The sequence below is a fragment of the Rousettus aegyptiacus genome, unplaced genomic scaffold, assembly GCF_014176215.1.
Source record: "Rousettus aegyptiacus isolate mRouAeg1 unplaced genomic scaffold, mRouAeg1.p scaffold_m13_p_6, whole genome shotgun sequence".
Lineage (NCBI taxonomy): Eukaryota > Metazoa > Chordata > Mammalia > Chiroptera > Pteropodidae > Rousettus > Rousettus aegyptiacus.
The window spans coordinates 3,372,141-3,391,430 of NW_023416309.1; the positions used below are offsets into that span (position 1 = coordinate 3,372,141).

Below are 19,290 nucleotides of genomic sequence, written 5' to 3' on the forward strand. Positions count from 1 at the left end.
TTATTGGCAAAGGGAAATATCCTAGAGAAGGTGAAAATCCAGAAAGAAAATCTCAGTATTTGGGCCATTTTGGTCAATCAGAAGAGATAGCTCAAAGGCTAAGGAAGTTAGTGAAATATAAGCTAAAATTTAGGGTTTTCCAAGGAGAAGACAACTCTGGAAAACCACCACATAATCAAGATTGTAATCCTAATTACCTGCATCCTACAATTACAAGTAAACTGTAAGTAACTCTCTCCTGTATTTCAGCCCAGTTTCAAGTAATCTGGATGATTTAGAAAAATCTGAAGCACTGAAAATGAGTAAAGTAGTCCTGCATTGCTAATGCCCCTATACATTTGCAAAGGTAAATAAAAATTCTTTCTGTAAGGAATTGATATCCTTCTCTTAAAATTACTCCAATAAATTTTTCAAGTACAATTTCCACATACAATCAAAAATAATCAGACCTAAGAGGAAATAAAATAGGAATAACGAGAGTCAGAATGAACAATAGATGATAGAAAGAGACCCACAGACACTACAGATAGTGGAATTATTAGACATAAATGGGGGCGGGGGGAGCTATCTTATTATGGTCATGGGGATAAAAACTGAGCTTAAAAATTTTAGTAAAAAAATTAGGAACTAAAAAGAAGATTTAACAGCTGCCCGTCCATTTGTCAGTCCACCTGCAGCATGCGTGATCTTCACGTCTACAACACATCGGTCACTGGCTCCAGTGCAATTAAGTCCCAGCAGAGCAAGGTGACTCGCATCTTGGATGGGAAGTGCATCCAGAGCCAGCTAGCGGACATCTCCTAGGACAACGATTGCGGGATGAGATGCAAGCCTTGGCAGGCAACCCCACAGCCACCCCACCCCAGATTGTCAATGGGGACCAATACTGTGGGAACTATGAGCTCTTTGTGGAAGCTGTGGAATAGAGCATACTGCAGAAGTTCCTGAAACTGGCCTGAACCAAGCCCAAACCCACCCACCTAGACTTCACCATCACATTCCCCCAGCCATTGATGGCCATGAAGAACCTTGTGACCAACTCCCTTTTATTCCTAACCTGACCTTAGAGCCTCTCCCTGAAACCCAGCCTTTCCCACTCCTCCATTTAACTGTAGCCCCCCTCTCCTCCAATCAAAGGCAACTTGCCTTACCCAATATTCTCAGAAATTGTCTTAAGCAACACTCCAAGTTCTGGCTGTCCTCATCCTGGCCCTGTGCCTTCTACCCTGCCTGGCACTGGCTGATGGGCACCTTTATTGTTTCCATTAGCCAGGGCTTTGCCAAAGTCTCTGCAATCCCCAACCCAGGAGCACCCTGGAGACTGTTAAATGTCTCATTCCTTTGAGGAAAAAAAAAAGGAAAATTTAGAAACTGAAAACATACTAACGTATATTAATAACTCTAGGTGTGAGACTCAAAACAGACTAAATTAAAAAAGATAGCTTTGAAGAAGCCATTTAGAATGAAGCACAGAGAGATAAATGGATAATAACTCAGAAGAGAAGGCTAGAGACAGAAGGCACAGTGAGAAGACCTAACACATAATCAATTGGAATCTCAGAAAAAGAAGAAGGAAGGGATGGAACAAAAGCAATTTTCGGAAAGATACTAGATAATACTTCCAGGACAAATAATGCAATAACCTGATGCAAAAATGGTGATGAAAGACATCAATCCACAGATTCAAGCCCCCCCCCCACCCCAGATTACAGAGTATTAAAATAAACTACACTTAGATGCTTCATTGTGAAATGACAGAAAACCAAAAGTAAAGAAAAAAACTTAAAATCAAGGAGATGGGGAGATAGCTTCAAAGAGGAACAGATAGACTGGCAGCTGATTTCTATAAGCAACTACAGAATGCAAAAAGACAGTGAAATTATATCTTCAATGAGATGCAGGAAAATAACTAGCAACCTAGAATTCTATACCTAACAAAAATATATTTCAAGAAAAATGAACACAATTTTAGGAAAATAAAAACAGAAGAATCTGCTTTCAGAAGAAGACACTGAAGGTAAAGCTAAGCAGAGTTCTTCAGACAGAAGGGAAATGATTCAGAAGAGATTGGGGATGCAGAAAAGGATGAAAAAGAATGAAATGATAAATATTTTGATAATTCTAATTAACATTGACTGTATAAGACAACAGCAATATCTTGTGAGATTAAAAAATACGTAGAACTAAAATACATGACAATAATAACACAAAAAATGTATGTAGGGGTGGTAAATGGAGTTAAAATAATGTGAGGTCCTTGAATTCTTGGAAGGAGGGTAAAATTTCAATTAATATTAGACATCGATAAGTCAAAGATGCATACTATAATGTATAAGATAAACATGAATACATTAGTAAAAAGCTCGACCTAAAAGAATAAAAGAAAAGATTTTTAAAAAATACTAGGAAGACAGGACAAATAGAAATCATATGGTTAGGTGGTAGAGTTAAACTAAAATACATCAATAATTACATTAAATGTAAATGGCCTATATGTGTGTGCCAGTTAAAGACAAAGATTGTCAGACTGAATAAAAAAGAAAAACCCAATTATACCCTGTTTACATGAGACACATCTAAAACATAAGGATATAGAAAGCTTAAAAGTAGAAGAATAGAAAAAGATATACCATACTAAAAACAACCCAAAGAAAACTGGTATAGCTATATATGGAAGATTGTATTTTTCCAAAAATAGCCAAAGCAATATTTCTGGTCCCACATGCTCTTCCAGAACTTTTTCCATTTCTTTATTAAGAATTAAAGTCTATTTTTCCTCTCCTTGAATCTAGGCAGGCCTTTTTGAATAAAATGTAGGAGAAGTGATGTTGCATGACTTTGGAGAATAGGTCATAAAACACAGTAATATAGTTTCTGCTTGACTCTCTCTTAGAATGAGCATTTTTGGAACTAAGCCAGCATATTATGAGGAAGCCCACACCACAAGGAAAGGCCATTTGTAGATGGTCTGACCAACAGCCTCAACTTAGATTCCAACCCAGAACAAGCTTCAACCATCAGACATGTGAGTAAATGAACCCTCAGATGATTCCAGCCTTTGGCCTTTGAGTCATCCCAGATGATACCAAGTGGAGCAGAGATTAACTGTTTCCACTGAATCCTGCCCAAATTGTAGTTTTGTAAGCAAAACGTATGTCATATCGTTATAAGCCACTAAGTTTTGGGGCAATTGGTTATATAACAATCAATAATCAAAACAGCATTTTAATATAAGAAAAAATAAATTTACATGTACCTAATAAACAGAGTCTTAAAATATCTATATAACAAAATTAAGAGCATCATAGGAAAAAATGCATAAATTCACAAACTCAGCCTGAGATTTTTTTTTTTTTTCGCCTGTGGCACCTGGTATTCCTAGGTGGTCTCCCATCCAAGTACTAATCAGGCCTGATCCTGCTTAGCTTCCGAGATCAGACAAGATCAGGTTTGTTCAGGGAGGCATGGCCATTAAAATCTTTGGTGGGAGATTTTAATACGTATCTCTCTAATTGATACAATAATCAGAAAAAAATCAGTAAAGATATAGATTTGAAAAATACAATTAACTCAATCAAATAAATATATGTAAATAAGACATTGTACTCAACAGCTGTAAAATTCACATTCTTTCAGGGACATAGGAACTGCTGGTCCATAAAACAAGTCCTGACAGATGTCAAAGATTGAAATAACAGAGAATATGTTCTCTGATCACAAAACAATGCTCAATAACAAAAATATAAATAGAAAATTTACATATGTTAGAAGTTCAGAAATACAGTTCTAAATAATTAACCAACTGATGGGTTAGACTAGAGCAACACTCTTCTCTTTCTTTGGGTTCCGGTAAGATCAGGATCCGAGAAAGTATTTGAGAGATGATACCAAGAAACAGAAGAGAGGAAGAAGGGAAGAGAGACAATGAAGACAAGAAAACCATCAAAGGATATAAAGCTATCAAAAGATCATGAGCTAGTTATTGCTTCAGCAACAGCTCAGTCCTTCTGGGGATCCTTTGAACTATTTGTAGAATGAGCCCACCAAAAGATGAGCAAGTTAGAGAATTCTCCACTATAAGCCCTGAGGTAGAAAAACAAAGTGAGCCCACAGTGTGTAAGTGGGAATCTGGTAACTTGTATGGAACTGCCCACCATGGCTGCTCTAAAAGCAAGGATGTGATAAGACTATCGCACTGCCTGATAGAATTCCTTGGCCTTTGTGAGCAATGGCTCCAGCCCTTCTAGATCCACTCTATGCCCTAGAAAGTGGATGAACTACAGCAAACTTTTTCTGTAAGACGCCAGCTAGTAGTTATTTTAGGCTTCGGGGGCCATATGATTTCCTTGGCAACTACTCAACTCTGTGACTGAAGTACAAAAGCAGTCACGTAAACGAATAAATGGGTGTGGCTGTGTTCCAATCAAATTTTATTTATGGACACTGAAATTTATATTTCCCATAATTTTCATGTGTCATGAAATAGTCTTCTTTTGCTTTTTCCAACCTTTTAACAATGTCAAAATCATTCTCAGCTCACAGGCCATACAAAAACAGGATGGATTGGGACCACAGGCTATAATTTTGTTGATTCCTGGACTATAGCAACAGGTTCCGTTGCTTCTAATTGTAGGCACAGGCAGGGGGAGAGTGAGGCTGAGGCCCTCATAATTCCCTCCATGCCAGGTTGCTCTGGTTGCTATATCCCCTCCTAAGGTAGTCCCCTTTTACTGTGACTCTATCTGGGTTCTACTCACTCCTGCCCTTTCAGGCCCAGGGGTGCTAATAGCTCCCTGCTGTTGCCAGCCCCAGGATATTGCACCATCCTCATTGATTTCCTCTAAATTACCCATTTCAGTGTGACATCTGTTTTCTGTCTGTGTGACACCCTTCATGACCAGTCCAGCCCCTACTTTCCCTCCATCCCCCAATCCCCATCTTCCCAGGCTTTCTCATTCTAGTTTCTACATAACTTCACCAGCTCAGAAAATTCTTGAAATTTACTTTCTGTAGGTTATGTTATAAATTACAGGCTTATTTAACATGATTTTTCAGTCACTCATATCCCCCATTTCTCCTGAGATCTTGCCATGTTTCGTCAGAGATGACTTTACTCCTTGACTATAAAGTTAGCATCTATATCTGTTACAGAGTTTCTTATGAGTCCCTAATAGTTCAGGAAGCAACAGCCGTCTCAGAAGTTGCATACACCATGGTAGCCCCACCCCTGCCCGTTCTCTCCTATGCACAGCCATGGTGGTTACCTCTTTGTGCATCCATCTGAAACCAGGTCTGAGAAATCTGTGCTCTCTCACCTAACCTTGCATGAGACTGTCTCTCCTGAAATACAGAAGCTGACCCTCCCCCTCTTTCCAGGATTTGCCCTCTGCGCTATCAAGGCCAGTACCGCTCTGGAACACAGCTCTTTTCCCATGAGCTTAATACGGCAGTATTAAGCTAATTAAGTCAAAGGCTTTCCCAAGTCTAAGCAAGAAGGTCAGCTATTGGGGATGCCAAGAAAGACTTGACAGGGTATCTCCCAGAGCTCCAAGAGCTCATGGTGGAGACACAGTCACCTAATGACTTCGAACAACAAAATAATGGCTTCAATTTATTACAAGAAATGATTATGTTAGGTAGCTAGTCAGACATAAGCACTGGCTGAACAAAAGAATAGGAGCCCAGCCTAGAGACCACCCAAAGAACACTCCGATGATAGTAGAATTCTAGGTAAGCACACACTTACTAGACAGAGTTATATAGCAGCCAGATGTCAATCAAAATGACCTCACTTGCCAATCACCTAGGAATGCCTTTGGAACCACCCCATCACAGTCCTAATATAAGGCAGACATTTCTACTTCTGGGCCCTTTTTGCCCTTCTGGGCCTTCTTTTTGTGACCTTTTTGTGTTGGTTACAGCACTAGGACCATGTGCCTCCTTGGGGATACTTTGTCTTTCTTCATGTGCCTCTTTGGGGCATTCTTTGTCTTTCTAAAATATACTTTTAATAAAATTATTAAATCTCAATGTCCTGTGATTCTTCACTGCCAGTCATTTGAGGAACTGAGGGAAAATGCTAACTACATGCCTGAGCCATCATCCCTCTCCCTCTTCCCTACTATTGGGGTAACGCCAAACTCCGATTGGCCCCAAGGGTGACAATTATACCCATTGAGCTGAGCCTTGAGCTAGGATGAGTCAATAGGTCACAGAAGACAGTGTGACCAGGGCTGCACTGTTAGCCCCTAGTAACGAAGGTATAGGCAAGAAGGGGAGCAGCCTCCTCTGGCTCAGCAAGGATTTTCTGGATCAATCAGAATGCTAAGGAGTTTGGAAAAGGGGTTCAGGGCCTCAGAGCATCCAGACTGAAAGATCTGGTGTCTGCCCACAACCCTGCCACCCCACAAAGGCTTACCCAGAGAGAAGTAGGAAAAAGGCTGTTGCTAGATTTTTCTGGAGAGCTGGGTCATGAGCACTCAGGGTCTGGCACTTCTGTGAAATAGAGTCTTGGAGGGCCTGAGGTGGGCTGGCATAGGGGTCAAGAATACGGAGAGAAAACAGGGGTCTGGCTGCGAGGTGGCCCACAACCTGTGTGAGACCTTGTCCAAAATACTTTGCTTGTCATTCACATCTGTAAAATGGATACTCCATGAGGGTATCTATCTTTAAGTTCTTTTCAAGGCCAACATTCTTGGAATGATCCTAAAGATCCATAAATAAATAAAATCATTTTGTGAAATATAAGTAAAAAAAAAGCAAATATGTTTAATGTATGTGATTGCAATTATTTAGTGGTAACATTCATTAAATAGTCTATGATAGTTATTTGCTTATTTCAGCCACTTGTCTGTATTAGATAACTTCCACTTGGCCTCCAGATCCACAATCCACCCTTCTCCCTCTGTTCTTCCTCTACAGGTTGCATCAATTGACTTCACGCTGAGTTTGGCCAATTAGAAGGACCACAGGACAGGATGGGAAGGAGAAGGGCTTGGAGGCATCGCAAGAAGTGAACTTCAAGTCCGCTGTGTTCACCGCGTAGTGCAGAACCTCGCATCTGTTGCCGGGGCTGCGGGAAGATGCGCGCGTCTCCAAGACAGAGATGGTCGCCGCTTGCACGCTCACTGCCAGGGTCGCGACTATGCAGTGGGCGGCGGAGCGCAACCCGGAGCCGGTGCCTAGTTTCCTCCAAGAGTGTGCGTGCTCACCGCGTGCTCATCGACTCTTTGCCAGGATCCCTCGAGAGCACGCGGAAGGCTGTTGCCCCGCTCCTGCCCCACCCTGAAAAGTGAGATTTACAAAGAAAGGGCACGGACAGGGTGGAGTGGAAGGGAGAATCGATGTCCCCGATCCTGGTCCCGAGGGTCTGCAGGAGAGGAGGAACCCAGAAAGGGGCGAGAGGGCTCTTAACCCTCTGCAGATCCCAAATATGATCCCAACGAAGCAGCACTTTTCAGAGCAGTGGCAAATTGGCTCCCGGCTCACCAGCGGGTCCCTGCTTGGTGCCTGCGGGACACTCTGGGATCCTCCACCAGCCCAAGGAGCAGAGTGCACCCATTGCACAGATGCGGGGCTGGTGTGCAAAGAGGGCACATGACTTGCCCAAGAGCTCCCTGCAAGTGCAGGCGACTCAGGTGAGTTTCAGGTGTCCTGGTCCAATCATTTCTCCAGACCTTCCCAGCCGGCAGAGAAAGTCAACGAACCTCATCAGAACCTCAGGGCTTGGCCGAAACCCCCCACGCTGTAGAGAGAAAGCATCTAAGCATCTCCCCGAGCCTCCCTGGTATTAGCGCCTTGCGGGGGGGGGGGGGGTGGACAGTGGGCATCTCCAGGACGTATACTCTCCCCTTCACCTGAAAACAAACATATTGATTCCTCAGCAGTTCTCACGCTTTGGTGGATATCAGAATTACCTGGAAACTTGGTAAAAATGCAAAGGCCCAGGGCCCACCTACTAAAATAAGCCTCAGCCTCCGTGTTTTTTAGTAGCTCTCCAGTGATTCTAGAGCATGTCAAAGTTGGAGAACCACCGACATAGGGCAATGGCGATATTTCATCAGAAAGACTGTACCACCTGAGCCACAAAGAGAAAAGCTCTCATTACCCCTGCCCATTCCCAAACCTGGCGAAGCCATAAAAATCAACCCTGTGAATCTGCTAAATCTCCTCAAAATACCCTACAGATGTTATGCCCTCCAGTAAAAGTCACTTTGAATTTTGTGGAAATTTAAGGAGTTAATTCCAAATGAGACCCCCCCCCCCAAAATGAGGGTATAAATAATAATGAGTGGTAACATAGTCATTAGGGATATTCAAATCAAAACCATAATGAGATACTACTACACATCCATTAATTTGAAAAAGGAAAAGGAAAATAACAAGTGTTGACAAGGATGTGAAAAAATTGGAAACTTGTTTGTTGCCGAGTGGAAAGGTAAAATGATACAGCCAAGGTGGAAATCAGATTAGCGGTTCATTAAAAATGTAGGAATATTATGCAGCCTTAAAAAGGAAGGAATTCTGACACATGCCACAACATGGATGAGCCTTGAGGACATTATGCTAACTGAAATAAGCCAGTCACAAAAAAGACTAACACAGTCGGATTCTATTTATATGAGGTACCTAGAAAAGTCAAATTCATGGAGTCAGAAAGTAGAGTGGTGGTTGCCAGAGGCTGGGAGGAAGGAGAAACAGAGTTGTTCAATGAGTAGAGAGTTTCAGTTTTGAAAGATTCAAATTTTTTTAAAGATTAGTTGTGCAACAATGTAAATAGATTTAATAGTACTAAACTATACACTTAGAAATGGTTAAAATGTTAAATTTTATGTTATGTGATTTTTTACCACAGTTTTTTAAAAAGTTAAACATGGAATTACCATACGATCTAGCAATCTCATTTCTGATTATATATCCTCAAAAAACTGAAAGCAGAGTTACATAAACCCCCAAAAATTGAAAAGAGGGACTCCAAAAGACGTCTGTACACCATCTATTTCCCTGAGGAAGTCATAGCAGCACAGTTCGCAATAGCCATAGATAGAATAAACAACCCAAGTATCTGTCAACAGATCAATGGATAAACAAAATGTGATATAGAAGCATACTGGAATATTACTCAGCTATAAAAAGGAATAAAATTTTGACATGCCACAACATGGTAGACCTTGAAAACATAATTAGCAAGATAAGCTGGACAAATATTGTGTATGATTCCACTTATATGAGGTAGTTACAATAAATATATTTACAGAGACAGAAAGCATAATAGAGGTTACAAGGGGTTGGGGGGATGAGGGCAAGGAGACTTTTCAATGGATACAGAGTTTGTTGGGGATAATGAAAAGTTTGGGATATAGATGGGAACACAGCGTTGTGAATCTATTTAATGCCACTGAATTACACACATACAAGTAATAAAAATGATTAATATTATGTTATGTGCATTTTTCTGCAATTTTTTAAAAGTTAAATGAAAAAAATGAGCAGCAACTTATTGGATCAGATCCAAAAAATCTAAAACAATCAAAATAGTATGCCATCCGGATGGGATAGGAAACAATATCAATGGATTAGAGCAAACACTCCAAAAATAGTGTCCTGTGAACACATTACTTCAGGAAGGCTCCCTAGTAGCAGAGTCTGACTCTGGGATTCTTATGTAGTGATTTGCTGAGGGAGAGCTCTCAGAACTACTGAGGAGTGAAAAAAAAAAAAAAAAGCAGGATAGTATAGGGAAAGAAACTAGGCAAAGCTGTGGGTTCTAGAGAAGTCTAGCTTCAGCCTAAACTTCCAGCCTCAGGGGCTCTGGAGCATTATGGGCACCATGGAGGTTGTTTCCAGCTTCAGTAGGCTGGTACACACGCATCTGCCAGTCAGTGACAAGCATGAGGTGGGGTGTGACCTTCCAGGCATCTCTGGGCAGGGCAGCTCACATCAGTTGAGGTCCAGCAAAGAACAATGTAAGTGTTAGCTGTTAGCAGCCAAGTGCCCAAGCAGCAAGGAACTGGGTGTATCAGCCTGGAAAAGGGAATTTGGACACCTGGACTCCAAGAGCCTCTCTGTAATTTGGTTAGGTGATAAATAAAATGTAGCAATTCAAGTCAGAGTATGAAGGAGGAAATTTCAGTAAGTGATATCAAGACCACATCTTCTTCGAAAAGAAGAATTTGATCTACACTTCATACTGTGACTAAAAATAGGTTCCAAAATGGACCCAAGATTTACTCATCTTAAAAAAAAAAGAAAAAGAAAAAAAAACTGGATTAATTCTCTATTTCTGCATAACAAATTAATCCAAAATTTAGCAGCTTTAAACAAACATGTATTATTTAGGTTCCATGGATCAGGAATCTGAGAGTGGCTTAGCTTGATGATTTTGGCTCAGGGTATCTCATGATGTTATAGCCAAGATGGTAGCCCAAGCTTCAGTCATCTGAAGGTTCAACAGGAGTGAGACCACTTCCCAAATCATTTGGTGGTTGTTGGCAGGCATTAGTTTCTCAGTGGCTATTGGCCAGAAACCTTGTTCCTCTCCAGGCAATCATCATAGTTTTTCTGAATGTTGTAATGATATGGCAACTGACTTCCCCCAGAATGAGTGTCCCAAAAGAGAAAGAGAGCCCAAGATGGAAGGTACAGTGGTTTATAACCTACTATCAGAATTGACATACCATTACTTCTGCAACTTATTGGATCAGTCTTTCGGTCACATTGTACCAACTCTGGCACAATGAAAGAGGAGACTATACGAGGGTGCAAATATTAGGAGCATGGATCATAGGCACCATCTTCGAAAATGGGTACCACACAAAATCCTTGAAAATATATAAAAAAGTATTTTTATAGTCTTAGTTATGCATGCCAATAAATCCATAAGGCATCAAGAAAATATTCTTCTCCCTCATTGCATGCAGATTTGGTGGGTGTGGTAGTATGGACAAGCTAGCTGCTGTAAAAACAATCTCTAAAATTTAGTCTTAACCCAGCAAAGGTCTCTTCCTGGTTCAAATGGAGGAGGGAGTTACAGAGTCCCCTGGGAGTAGAATAAATGGCAGGTCTGGAAGGCCTCTCCGAGGAGATGTGAGACCTGGTCTGAGGGATCAGCAATCTTCACTCCTGTAGTGGGTTATGACAAATCCATCTCAGAGGCTCCGAGTGATGGTCTGACTGGCACCTGAACTGTCCAGGACACCCAGCTCCAGAACTGCCTTTCAAAGGCAATATGCTTCCATTATGCTGTGGGGTCTTTTTGCTCTCTTGGAAGAAAAAGAGGCACCCAGTCTCTTCTAATAAAATCTGCTGTTCCAAATTTCAGGTCAGTCTTCAACACCATGAGCATTTGTGCCTCTTTCACTCAAACTTGTTGAGTAGCCTTAGTCAAAGCACTCATTCACTGAGCCTGAGTCCTCAAAAGTAAAACGGCGATAATAATCACAACCTCTTAGGAGTATTGTGCGGATGAAAGGAGAGGGCAAATAGAAAATAAACTGGCACCTAGGATATCCACTAGTATTTGTTATATCTGAATTATAGATAGCTTACAAATGAGTTTTCAGTTCAGCTTCATTAGATTCTAGATCAGCTGTCCTTAGCCACAGGTAAATTACTTTTAATATTCACTCAATTACAAAAATTATATACTTTATGGTAGAAAATTTGGAAAGGCGGAAAAGTACGTATAAACAAATAAAAATAACCAGTCACTATGTTCAATCATGTTGAAACTCCCACTCAATTCTTTCACATTTCCATTTTCATATTTGCACAATATAACATTCTGTGAAGCTATAGCTATCTCCTATTGGTAATTTCTTCGATAGCTTGCAACTGTTCACTGATGTCAAGAACACTGTGATAAATCTCCTTGAAAATAAACCTTGGTGACCATCTACTGTTATTTTTTTAAGAATGATACTTAGGAGCAGAATTTTAAAGACAAAGCACAAACACAATCATAAAGGGGCATTAGTATTAGAGGTTAGCAGAATCCTAAAAGAATGTTGAGAGTTTGGACCCTAATGTATCACCTACTGACCCACATGCATGGCCTGCTTGCTGGCAAAATCTCCAGTGGCATGGCCAACAGCAACTACTTTGGGGTCCAGGATCCCAATGGAAACTTTTTAGACTAAGGATTTTAACCAAGACCCCTGTCACAACACTTTCTCACTCTAGCTTTTGTGAATATCCTGGAGAACTGGTTGAGCTTTGCATTTGGTTGTTTATTTGATTAAAATTCAAGATTTATTGAACTTTTTTTTTAACCTTTGAAGCCCCCTGTCCACATTTGATACTCTGCCATTTTTCCCAGAGAACAGTACCGCCCACTCCATTGACTTGACTTTGTAGTCAGTCTGCTAGCTGTGTCTCATATTTTCTGGCTGGACACAAGATACTAAAACCGAGAGCTGATTTTGTGTTCTTGCTCTGTCCCCCCTCACTCTCCTCTTGTGCACAAAGGTAGCCTCATCCTCTTTTTTTTGCAGTGGGTTCCCTTTTTGCCCTCCATCTGAACCCAGACCAGAGGTATCTCTGCTCCCTGGCTTCACCCTGTAAAGGTACATCCTTCTCCTCATAACAGAGCTGTTCCTCCCTTTCTCAAAGCCAATTTCATTCCTCCTTCTCTGGAATGCAACTCTATTTCCCTGATAGGGAAAGTTTTATTCTGCAACTAAAAGTTTTGCCAATCTGAGAAAAAGGCTTGATGGCAGGGAGGTCCAGGGAGGAAAAACTGCATCCTCTTATGAGATCAGGAGTCCTGGGGCCCCACGAGGGTCAGAAAGGCCTTGTAACAGTATAGCCTAACCCCCTTGACTTATGCACAAGGAAACTGAGCCCCAGAGAGGGGTGTGGCATGTCCAAGGCCACACAATGAGAAAAGCGTGACAGCCCCTTCTGCTCATTAAGACCCAAGTCAAAGGCTGACTGTTTCCATGCATTTGACAGGTGCAGTACCTCTGAGTTCCTGCCATATGCCAGCACTGTGAGAATAAAATGGAGCAGACCTCCCAAACCCTCATGCTTGCCTCAGAGGTATAACTGACAGAAAGATAATAGTACAAACTAAGTAGGCATTACACTTATGCACACTGTACCTGTATGGATTCATCTGTTCCTCACAACCTGGCGGAGCAGGTACTATTCTTCTTCTTCATTTTATAAATAAACAAACTGAGATCAGTGAAGTTAAGTAAATTGCCTTTAGTCTCACAACACATAATGGGTGAAGTTGGACTGTGAATCTAGGCTGCATCAGCTAGATATTTGCAGGTGCATGTGTAGGAGGGGCGAGGGAAAAAATAGTATCTGACCTGAATCTTGGAAATTTTGACAGACTGGGAAGGGAGAAAGGTCAGCAGGACAGGCAGAAGAACCACGTGACCCTCAGGCAGATATAGCAACATGGAGCCAAGACTCTGTGCCCAAGGATCCCAAAGGCACTGGGCATGATTCTCTGCTGTTTCACCCCATTTTAACCTTAGCTGTGGAGTGCAGAAGGGCCCTGATAGAACGGTGACCCTTTGGTTGCCTTCAATTCCTATAGTAAGTTGCCCCCACCAGCAAGAGGTAGGACCTAAGGGCCCTAGATGAGCAGCCTCAGTACAACCAGCCTGTCAGTGGGTGGCACTGTGGCTTCTCAGAAAGAGAGCAGCACCCCCGGGGAGACTGACTGGCCAAGAAAAGGAGTGAGAATGCTGCTCTGGCCCTCCTGTGCAAGTGTTTGGGATTACAAAGAGGTACAAGAAATATTTTTTGCTTTCCATAGGGATCACAATGGGTCTGATAGAAATATCGGTAACTAATTAATTTCTCCAATAATAGACATATTAATTATTTTAACAATTGGTTCCAACTGAAGGGTGCGGGGGTGGGGAGCTGCGAGGAAGAGGAGGCATTTGAGCCTTAGCGTAAGATTCTAGACAGGCTATTCTAGTACAGGCTGGCTATGATGGCACTGGCTCCCAGGGCACGACACACAGGGCAATTGGGGGATACGAGTACCTGTAAGAGCAACAATAGGGAGCTGGGAGCTAGAAGTGACAGCAGAGTGGGCCTCTGTGCACACAGGCTTCCACGCAGCCACCCCAGGGTGTCTCAATGAAGCACTTAGCTCAGGGACAGAGGAGAGGCCCCTAGTTTTAAGATGACTAAAAATGGCTAGAAGCCATGGGCAGGGATAGAAGACAACTGGCCTCCTGTTTTTTTGCTGTGTTCCCCTGGGGCTCAGCCTCTAGTCCCTGCTGGTCCCATCTTGCTATGGAACCTGGGTCCAGACACAGCAGCTCTTGAAACTCAGTGGCATCATCTATAAAAAGGGTATTTCATGTGCACAAATGTGTTGAAAAAATGAAAAAGTCAGAATCGCAAGGCGAGGGGGATAAAAAGTCCAAGAGAAGCAGGAACAGCCTGATGTTTCCTGCTGACCCAAGACAAGCCCTGATCTTTCTGGAGGCAAGGCAGGAAGGAAGAAGTACTGAGTTCCTCTGCTGGCTTCAGGCTCAGGCAGGGCCCCATGGAATGCCAGAATATATTTTTGTCCTTGGAGGGCAATTCATCTCCATGGCCTCTATAAAATTTGATAGGCCAAGCTTTGTGACCAAGAAACAGTTTAATATTTAGAAACATTTTCATTAAATTTTTAAAGCTATAAAACGCTCTGTTTCCAAATTTTCTATTCAGAAGTTAACCCATCATGTTGTTGAAACCCATATCCAAATGGTCGAATTAAAATAGGCTTCCTAAAACACAATACGAGGGGCGATGGACTAGCTGCAGTTTGCAACTAAAGGCTTCAGGCCTGAAGGGGGCATCTGTTTTTGCCCCAAACCTTCCCACTAGAACTAAAAGGACAAGGGTACTGGGGGCTGCAGGCCAGGGCCTTGTATCATTTCAAGAATATACTCCTTTTGTCATTTACAAGTGTCATTTCAAGCATGTGCTATTTTTGTCATTTACAAGTGTCGATAGTGAGAGGTGATAAGGACATTTGGAGGCCCACAAGGAGGGGCTCCTCCTCACACTGCCCTCCACCAGTGTCCAACAACAGAACTAGATCTGTCCATCCAAACTGAATATCCTAAGTCACCTTTTACAGAAATTGTTCCCTTCTACTCAATGGCGACTCTAAAAGAGGGATTTTTCTCCAAGCAATATGTATATATCACACAAAACTTTTTCATTTAAATAGTATATTACAGGTCAATTAAATTGTGGTTTTCCGAGGAGTGACGTCAGAAACATGGCAAAGTAAGAGATGTCCCAGATTTCTTCCCTTGAAACAAAAACAAGTTTAACATCTAAAACTTAACAAAAAACACCCAACCCCCACACAAGTACATCTGAGTGAGGGATCTGCAAACAAGAGCTATCACAGGTCAGAATCACAGGAGACCGGCCTTCCTTAGCTGGGAGCAACAAAGAGGCTTCCTCTTGCAGCCAGAGCTCCCTGCAGGAGGAGGGAGAGGGGAGAAGGTGTAGCAGGTTCCCTGAACAGCCATTCCTGAAAGAGCTGTAAGCTCCACACAGCGGCAGTGCCCAGGGATCAGGGCAAAAAGCAAAGAAGTGGGGACGGCAGAGAAGCAACACTTGATTATTACCAGCCGCAGCTGCAAAACACGAAGCTGAGGCACAGCCCCTATCCCCCAACCTAGAGGGCCACTCCCATCATATCATCAGGGAGCCCCAGGGAAATCTGAGCAAACGTTACTGAAACTGTCGCTAACTCTAACAGAGACTGAGACTGAGGGTAGCAAGCATGATTGAATAACTATAAGGGAAAAAAAGGAATTATTAAGACTTTATATAAAGCAGGGATCTAAGAGGCTTAGACGCCACCTACTGGAAACCAAAAGAAAACATCTTCTTTGCAACAGGCTAAAGAGAGAACTTTATATGATAAATCTTCTCTCTGGAAAAAAAAGTAGAATACACTTCTATTAATGCGCAGACAGAGAAATAATCCATTAAACACCACAAACAACCGAGGTGACAAGGGAGCTCAGGGAGAAAGAGAAAAATCTCCAGAAAATAAGCTTAAAGACATAGAAATATGTGACTTAAATGACAGAGGATTCAGGATGGTACTTCTGAACAAACTCAGTGAGATCTAAAATAGTTCATATCAACAATTCCAGGAATTGAAAAAATAATTAGATGAGCAGAATGAGTTCTTTAGCAAGGAGACTGAAACCCTCAGAAAGAACCAAATAGAACTTCTGGAGGTGAAGAACACGCTGAAAGAGGTGAAAAATGAAATTGCAAGCTTGGGAAATAGAGTCGACCAAATGGAGGAAAGGACCAGTAATATCGAAGACAGAAATCTAGAAATAGGTGGGAAGGAAGAAGAGAGAAACCGAAGAATGAAAAATAATGAAAGAGAAATACAAGAACTAGCTGATACCATCAGGAAAGGAAACATAAGAATAATGGGCATTCTCAAAGGGGAGGAAAAGGAGGAGGGATTAGAAAGCATTTTCAGACAAAGAGGTGATGAGAATTTCCCAAATCTAAGGAATGAGCTGGAGCTTAGAATTCAAGAAGTCAACAGAACACCCAATTATCTCAACCCCAAAAGGACTTCTCTAAGACGCATTGTATTAAAATTGTCAAAAATCAATGACAAAGACAGAATTCTGAGGGCAGCCAGGGAAAAGAAGATGGTAACCTATAAAGGAAAACCCATTCAATTATCGTGGACTTCTCAGCACAAACCTAACAAGCGTGAAAGGTGTGGAATCAAATACTCAAACTATTAAATGACAGGAACTACCAGCCAAGAATAACGTATTCAGCAAAGCTATCCTTCAGATACGAAGGAGAAATAAATACCTTTCCAGACATATAAAAATAGAGGGAATTCTCTACTATGAGGCCTACATTACAGGAAATACTGAAAGGGGTTAGCTCACCTAAAACAAAATGACAAAAAACAAACAAACGAACAAACAAACACATAACTAAGAGTAAGGTGACTAGCAGGCAGATAGAAGCAGAGGAGTGCAACCCTTACTAAGAACAGGGCATTATAAGCTTAAACAAGAAGAGATTTGCTATAGCAAGATACTAATGAACGTTCAGCATACATAGAGACAAATTGAGACAACAATGACAGAAAAGGGAAGGATTCAAAGATTCAAATTTGCAAAGGGGAATGAAGATAAGGCACATATGGAAGAAAATGGACAACTATATGTGTGTATATATATATAACTATATAACTATCCTCTACATATTCATAATGCTAACCACACACCGAAGATTCAGAACTGAAGTATAAAACAAAACAAGAAGGACCAGAGGGAAAATCCATAAAACCCAACCAAAATTAAAACAACAACAGCAACAACAACAAAACCAGACACACAAGTAAAAGGAAGCAATGGAAACACCGAGTTACCAGAAAACAAAAGATAAAATGGCTATAAGAAGATCTCATATTTCAATAATCACCCTAAATGTAAATGGAATGAACTCACCAACAAAAAGGCACAAAGTTGCAGATTGTATCAAAAAACAAAACCCAACCATATGCTGCCACCAGGAGACACATCTCAGTTCCGAAGGCAAATATAGACTCACAGTGAAAGGGTGGATAATGATATTCAAAGCAAATGGCATTCAGAGAAAGGTGGGAGTAGTGGTACTAATATCAGATGAAATAGACTTTAAAATTAAAAGGTAAAGAAAGATACTGAGGGACACTTCGTAATGATAAAGGGAATCATATACCAAGAATACATACACTTATTAATATCTATGCTCCCAATCAGGAAGTCCCACCCTGAAACATATAAAGCAAGTACTAACAGAACTAAAGAGAGAAACAGACCAAAACACTATTGTAGTAGGGGACTTAAACACCCCCGTGTCAGATATGGACAGATCATACAAAAAGAAAATCAATAAAGAAATAACATATTTAAACAACACATCAGACCAGTTGGACATAATTGACATTTACAAAGCCTTTTATCCCAAAACAGCTGCTTATACATTCTTCTTTAGTGCACAAGGAACATTTTCAAGGATTGGCCACATACTGAGACACAGAGATAGCCTCAACAAATATAAGAGGGTTAAAATCATACCAACCACATTATCTGATCATAATGCTCTGAAACTAGAGATCAACTGCAAAAAGAAAGCAGGAAGAGCCACGAATACATGGAAATTAAACAACATGCTACTGAAGAATAACTGAGTCAGAGAAGAAATAAGAAGAAAGATCAAGAGATACATAGAACAAATGATAATGATAGTCTAACATATCAAAACTTTTAGGACATAGCAATAGCAGTCATAATAGGAAAGTTCATACTGTTACAGGCCTATATCAAAAAGAAGACTGAGCCCAAAGAAATAACCTAATGCTTCATCTTAAAAAACTAGAAAAGGAAGAACAAATGAAGGTTAAAATCAGCAGAAGGAAAGAAATCATCAAAATTGGAGCAGAATAAAATGAAATTGAAAACAAAAAAAAAAAAAGAAAAAAAATAAATGCAAAAAAGAGCTAGTTCTTTGAGGAGTTTAATGAAGTTTACAAACCCCTGACTAGACTGACTAAAGAAAAAAAGAAAGGACACAAATCAATAAAACCAGGGATAAAAAGGGAAAATTACGACTGACATTGCAGAAATACCAAAGGATCATGCGAGAATACTATGAAAAAGTATAGAACACCAAATTTAATGACCTAGAAGAAATGGAACAATACTCAGAAAACTACAACCTTCCTAGACTGAATCAAGAAGAACTGGAAAATCTAAATAGACTGATCAGCAGTATGGAAACAATTATCAAAAACCTACCAAAAAGTAAAAGGCCGGGACTAGATGGCTTCGCCAGTGAATTCTACCAAACATTCGAAAAAGATTTAATACCTATTCTCCTCAAACTCTTCCAAAAAATAGAGGAGCAGGCAATATTTTCCACCTTTTATGAGGCCAGTATCACCCTGATACCAAAACCTGGTAAAGATAACACAAAATAGAAAACTACAGACCAATATCTCTCATGAACACAGATGTAAAAATCCTAAATAAGATACGAGCAAACCAAATACAGCAACATATTAAAAAGATTATACACCACGATCAAGTGAGCTTCATCCCAGAGGCACAGGAATGGTTCAACATAGGCAAATCAATTAATGTGATACACAACATAAACAAAGTTAAAAATATGAATTATACGATCATATCACTAGATGCAGAAAAAGCCTTCGACAAGATATAGCATTCATTTATAATCAAAACACTTCACAAAATTGGTATACAAGGAAAATAC

The 19,290-nt window shown here is 40.8% G+C and overlaps 2 pseudogenes; one reads left to right on the forward strand and one right to left on the reverse strand.

Annotated features, from left to right (window-relative positions):
* The first annotated feature begins 678 nt into the window (after nucleotides 1-678).
* On the forward strand, nucleotides 679-959 carry LOC107509894 (annotated as a pseudogene).
* A 2,398-nt stretch (nucleotides 960-3,357) lies between these two features.
* LOC118604100 lies at nucleotides 3,358-3,476 on the reverse strand (annotated as a pseudogene).
* Nucleotides 3,477-19,290: the final 15,814 nt, after the last annotated feature.